Genomic DNA, 6,316 nt, shown 5'->3' with positions numbered 1-6,316 from the left:
AGAGTAAAGCTCACTCTACACTGTCCCCATCAAACACTCCCAGGACAGGTACAGCACAGGGTTAGATACAGAGTAAAGCTCGCTCTACACTGTCCCCATCAAACACTCCCAGGACAGGTACAGCACGGGGTTAGATACAGAGTAAAGCTCCCTCTACACTGTCCCCATTAATCCCAGGACATGTACAGCACGGGGTTAATACAGAGTAAAGCTCCCTCTACACTGTCCCATTGAGGCCGGTGTAGCACCTCATTCTGCACCAAAGCGACATATTCCTCTTCCCATACCTACCTTCTTGGTCCAGTCCAGCGACCTGGCGTCTGTGGGCCAATTCCGTGGTCCTTTATTTTTGTGTTGTCGCCTAGCAATAGCAGTTAAGGTTGAATGTCGAATGGGTTTGTCAATATTTAACGGTGTTGTGAACCTGTTTACTGAGATCAATGTTATACCCCCCCCAAAATCAGACACTAGAATCTCCATGATCAGCATCAATCTTTACCAACAGTTTGTCATTTTCATCCTGCCATCAACTTTCGATACTGGACATGCAGAAAGTCAAATCCTTTGCCGCTTCAATCGATGCTCTTTGCTGTGGCTAAAGGGTCCAGTCCGTGAGAGACAGGTTGTGCTGCCATTGACGCAGATTGTCAGGTGTGGTTGTGGGCCACTATTTTTGGTGTTAGTGCCGGTTGCCGAGCTGCGATCATCATGGCGACGCACTCCGGATCACAGTGGAGGCCACCATTTCCCCGTGTTATTGGCCAGTGTCTCAGAGGTGTGAAAATCGAGGTTTGGGGCCTACATGTCACACTTGCAAGCAGCCACGAAGCAGAGCTTTGCTCGCCCGACTGGCCTTCCAGCTCCACGGCTACCCGGTCCTACAGGAAATCCTCGGGACTGTGTCCTTCCTACACCCTGCCCGAGCCCGCAGGGGGGGTTGACGAACGCCAACAAACTTGCCTTTGACGGTGGGAGCACCTGTCACCCTGTCCTTCCACTAGATTCCCAGAACGCACTGCAGAAAGCAAAGCCGGAAGTTGTTGAGCTTCCTGTCTTGAGAGCTGTACCTGGCCCGTTTCCCGCAGAGCTACAACAAGGTTGTGACAAGGTAGGCCTCATAAATCACCAGCTCCATGATCAACAGTTGCTCCTGGTCATGTAGAACATAGAAAAATAGAAGCAGGAGGAGGCCCATTCGAACCTGCTCCGCCTTTTATTATCATAGATCATAGAGTGTACAGTGCAGAAGGAGGCCATTTGGCCCATCGAGTCTGCACCGGCTCTTGGAAAGAGCACCCTACCCAAGGTCAACACCTCCACCCTATCCCCATAACCCAGTAACCCCACCTAACACTAAGGGCAATTTTGGACACTGAGGGCAATTTATCATGGCCAATTCACCTAACCTGCACATCTTTGGACTGTGGGAGGAGACCGGAGCACCTGGAGGAAACCCACGCACACACGGGGAGGATGTGCAGACTCTGCACAGACAGTGACCCAAGCCGGAATCGAACCTGGGACCCTGGAGCTGTGAAGCAATTGCGCTATCCACAATGCTACCGTGCTGCCCTTATGATCAAGGCTGATTATCAAATTCGATAGTTTGATCCAGACTCCCCCCCCCCCCCCCCCATATCCCTTTAGCCCCAAGAGCTACATCGAATTCCTTCTTGATGTACCCCAAATGATTGTGGCTTAAAATGTATTTATGATCTGAAGTTATTCCGTACAAACAACCTAACGTGCTTTATCAGCTGTCGAGCCATGACCCCGATGCGTGTTGACCTTTCAACAGGACCTTCAATGAACTGAGTGCCCAGTTTGCCAGCTGGGGTGAACCCAATGCACTCTATATTCCCTTTCCTCTCGTCGAACATGCTCCACATACTTGGACTTTATCTGTTCTCCGGTGACACTGAGCAGCTGCACATCGAGTGCCTCTGCGCATCAAACAGGGCCACGTCACTCTGCGTGCAACCAGTGCTGGAAAGCCAATCAAATCGCTCCATCAGAGAGGTAAGGGGCTGGATTCTCCGTTCTGGAGACTAAGCCCCCACGCCGGCGTGAAAGCCCTTTCCCCGTTTTGCCGGGGGGGGCTAGCAGGGCGGGCCGGGCCGTGCTCCACGGTGGACTCAGCCCGCGGGCCTGGACCGCCAAAGTAGTGCCCCCCACCCCCTATCGGCCGCTGGCACGCCCCCGGACCGCCCGCCCACAGTGCCCCCCAGCCCCGAATGAAGCCCCCCCCCTCCCCCGATCGGCCCTCCCCCGACTGAGGCGGACCCGGACTGACCCGCAGCCTCTACGCTGAGTTCTTGAACGGTGTGAGCACGGGTAACCCGTCGGGAACTCGGCCGGTCGGGGGATGGAGTTTCACGGGGTGGGTCTCAGCCAGTGGCCTGAGGCAGTGGATAATCAGCGTACGTCCAGAGTGCGCCGCTTTTCAGGGGGCGGCGAATTCAGACACCGGGGCCGCTGCCAATTTTGCCGCCAAAACGGATTCTCCGCCGCGTCGTGATTTCGTGATTTTGGCGTCAGGCAGCGGATCTGCGTTTATAAAGCACCTCGCACAACCTCGGGTGTTTTCACAGCCCCTGTAACGCAGGAAACGCCCCAATCTACACTCAGCAAACCCCCACGCACTGAAATATCTTCTTCACTGGATTATCTTCCTTCCGCAGTTCGCTGAGGGGGTCAGCCCAGGCCAGGGAAAATCCCCCTGTTCTCTTTGTCGAAATAACGCGGCGGGAACTTCTCCATCCATCTGGGATGGCGGGCGGAATCTCGTCTGATGATCCGAAAGAGGGCACCGCCAACAGTGCAGGGCTCCCTCAGCCCTCTGCCGGGAGTGCCAGTCTGGAGTGTGTGCCCATCTCTGGAGCGGAGCTCGATCTCACGGCCCTCTGGCAACTGGGCCATGGCTGCCGAGGTTAAAACTGTCAGTCTGTTCCCCCCCCCCCCCACACTCTCCCTGAATAATGGTCAGTCAACAAAAGCGTATTCCCCCAGGAATGATGTTGGCAACATACACAAGTCCATGGTTTCTTGGCTGATTGCTTTTTCAAATTATAATTCAGTCCCAGAGTGTGGACGACACGAAGAAGTCAGCATTTGTCGCCCATCCCTAGCTGCCCTTGAGAAGGTGGTGATGAAGCCGCCATCTTGAGTCGCTGCAGTCAATGTGGTGTAGGTACATCCACCGTGCTGTTAGGGAGGGTGTTCTGGGAGTTTGACCCAGCGACAGTCGGGAACGGCCAATGTTTTCCCAGGTCAGGGCGATGAGTGGCTTGGAGGGGATCTTGCAGCCGGGTGTTCCAATGTGTCTGCTGCCGTTGTCTTTCCAGACAGTGGTGACAGGTTTGGATGGTGCTGTCAAGTTGTTGCATTGCACCTTGTAGATGGTACACGCGGCTGCCAGTGTACATTGGCGGTGGAGGGGGTGAATGTTTAAGGTGGGGGACGGGGTGCCAATCAAGCCGGGCTGCTTTGTATTGGATGGTGTTGAGCTTTTTGAGTGTCGTTGGAGCTGCGCTCATCCAGGCAAGTGGAGAGTATTCCATCACACTCCTGACTTGGGCTTTATAAGGTGGTGGACAAGGTTTGGGGAGTCAGGAGGTGGCTCACTCGCCACAGAACTCCCAGCATCTGATCTGCCTTAGTAAGCACAGTATTTATAAGATTGGTTCGGTTTAATTTTTGTTCCATGGTAACCCACAGGATGTTGACGGCGGTGTGGTTGGGTCGAGGGTGATGGTGGGTGGGGATTAGAATATATCGATGAATGCCAAGGGAAGATAGCTAGGTCCTCTCTTTTTGGAGGTGGTCATTGCTTGGCACTGGTGTGGCACAAATCTTACTTGTTACTTATAAGCCCGATCCTGAATGCAGCTGTACATCGGCACTTGAACAAGCTCCCTCTCATTGTTTATTGCAAGTTAAAATTCAGACCACGATGGTTGAGGGCAAGTCACATTATTACCCCACAGGGGTGGGATCTGTAACAGGACCTCCTCTCTAATAGTTTTGAGGAATTTCACCAAATGTCACTCACATGGCACTTCTGTGTTTGATGACCCGACATTGACTCTCGGTCTGGTAACACCTCGACTTTCAAATTCTCATTCTTGCATTCAAACCCTTCCCTTACCCTTTGCCCCGTCTGATTTCTGAAATCCCCTCCAGCCGGACAAACCCTCTCCAAGATCTCCCTGCTCCTCCAAATTTTGGTCTATTGCCCATGTCCAATTTTCGCCCCTTCAACAACTGGGGTTGGCCCTTCAGTTGCCTGCACGCAAAGCCCTGGAACACTCACCTTAATCCTCACCACCTCCCTCCTCCTCTTCCTCTGCGTGCTCCGGTTTTCTCCCACCGTCCAAAGGTCCATGGTTCAGGTGGATCGGCCATGCTAAATTACCACCTGGTGTCCAAAGGTTTAGGTGGGGTTACCGGGATAGGGTGGGGGGAGTGGGCCTAGGTAGGGAGCTCTTTCAGTGATGGGCAGAATGGTCTCCTTCTGTACTGTAGGGATTCTATGACTTCTAAAGCTTCTGGTCACTTGCCTTAATATTGCCTGATGTAGCTCATTGTCAAATTTTATTGATAGGTGTCCAGTGAAGCACAACAGAACATTCCAATACTTTATTTTTTTAACGACTATAGAGTACCCAATTATTTTTTTCCAATTAAGGGGCAATTTAGCGTGGCCAATCCACCTAACCTAGACATCTTTGGGTTGAGAGGGTGAGACCCACGCAGACACGGGGAGAATGTGTAAATTCCACACGGATAGTGACCCAGGGCCGGGATTGAACCCGGGACCTTGGCGCTGTGAGGCAGCAGTGCTAACCACTGCACGTCAATATGTTAAAATAGCGATAGGCAAACTCGTCTAGTGAGTGGTCCGCATGAGTGACACTCCTTCACCTCAGTGGGCCGCACGATTGAAATCGGGGCTCGTTCACTAACCGTGTCCCCACGAATAAGATTAAATACATTTAATACAGCCCGAATATATCATAACGAGTTATAGAAAATGCTTAATCATATATATATTAACAGAACTGTCGTCGACTTCAAATGGGAAAAAGAAAATAAATATTTAGGCTCTGATTTGATGCAGAGGGAGCACACAGCTCTCACAGTCGATGTCGTGAGCAATCCGCTCACTCCCCACTTCATTCGCCCTCGCTTTCATAGATCATAGAATTTACAGTGCAGAAGGAGGCCATTCAGCCCATCGAGTCTGCACCGGCTCTTGGAAAGAGCACCCTACCCAAGGTCAACACCTCAACTCTATCCCCATTACCCAGTAACCCCACCCAACACTAAGGGCAATTTTGGACACTAAGGGCAATTTAGCCTGGCCAATCCACCCTAACCTGCACATCTTTGGACTGTGGGAGGAAACCGGAGCACCCGGAGTAAACCCACGCACACACGGGGAGGATGTGCAGACTCCGCACAGACAGTGACCCAGCGGGGAATCGAACCTGGGACCCTGGAGCTGTGAAGCAATTGCGCTATCCACAATGCTACCGTGCTGCCCTTACCCAATTATTTTTTCCAATTAAGGGGCAATGTAGCGTGGCCAATCCACCTACCCTGCACATCTTTGGGTTGTGGGGGTGAAACCCACGCAGACATGGGGAGAATGTGCAAACTCCACATGGACAGTGACCCGGGGCCGGGATTCGAACCCGGGTCCTCAGCGCCATAAGCTGCAGTGCTAACCATTGTGCCATGGGCCACCCTGCTTTACGTGTGAATCGCTTCAGCCAGACCGGTCGGGAAAGAAAAAGCTACACGGACGGAATGTGGCGATCCTGCGCCTGGGAAACGGTCAACAAAATGTCTCGTGGGGGCCACACCCGGAACCCACATGCCGCAGGTTTCCCATCAGTATGATAGAGACTCGATATGAATGGAAAATGATTGTCGTTGTTTCGTTTTAATGCAACAAGAACCTGTATCTATATTCTAGACAGTACAGACGTCCAGGGCTATGGGGAGAGTGCGGGCGTTGGGGGGGGGGGGTAGTATGGCGTTGAGATAGAGGGAGGAATAACCACAATCGTACTGAATGGTGGGGCAGGCTCAAAGTGCCGCCTACTCCTGCTCCGGTTCTCTCGGTAGAACCTTTACTGGAGTGAAAGCTGGAGCGATATCAAACAAACGTTTGGGACAAGAGCGTTAAATGCTTATTTGGCATTCATGCAAACCAGCCGAGGTTAATGAATGGAAAGCAAGCTGAGAGTTGGAGTTTGCATGTTGATCTGGAGCTGTGCCAACACTCAGGTGGTCACCAAATATAATTAAT

Source organism: Scyliorhinus canicula, chromosome 25 (assembly GCF_902713615.1).
Source record: "Scyliorhinus canicula chromosome 25, sScyCan1.1, whole genome shotgun sequence".
NCBI lineage: Eukaryota > Metazoa > Chordata > Chondrichthyes > Carcharhiniformes > Scyliorhinidae > Scyliorhinus > Scyliorhinus canicula.
The sequence above is the reverse complement of the archived record's forward strand: the minus strand, read 5'-3'. Positions refer to the sequence as shown.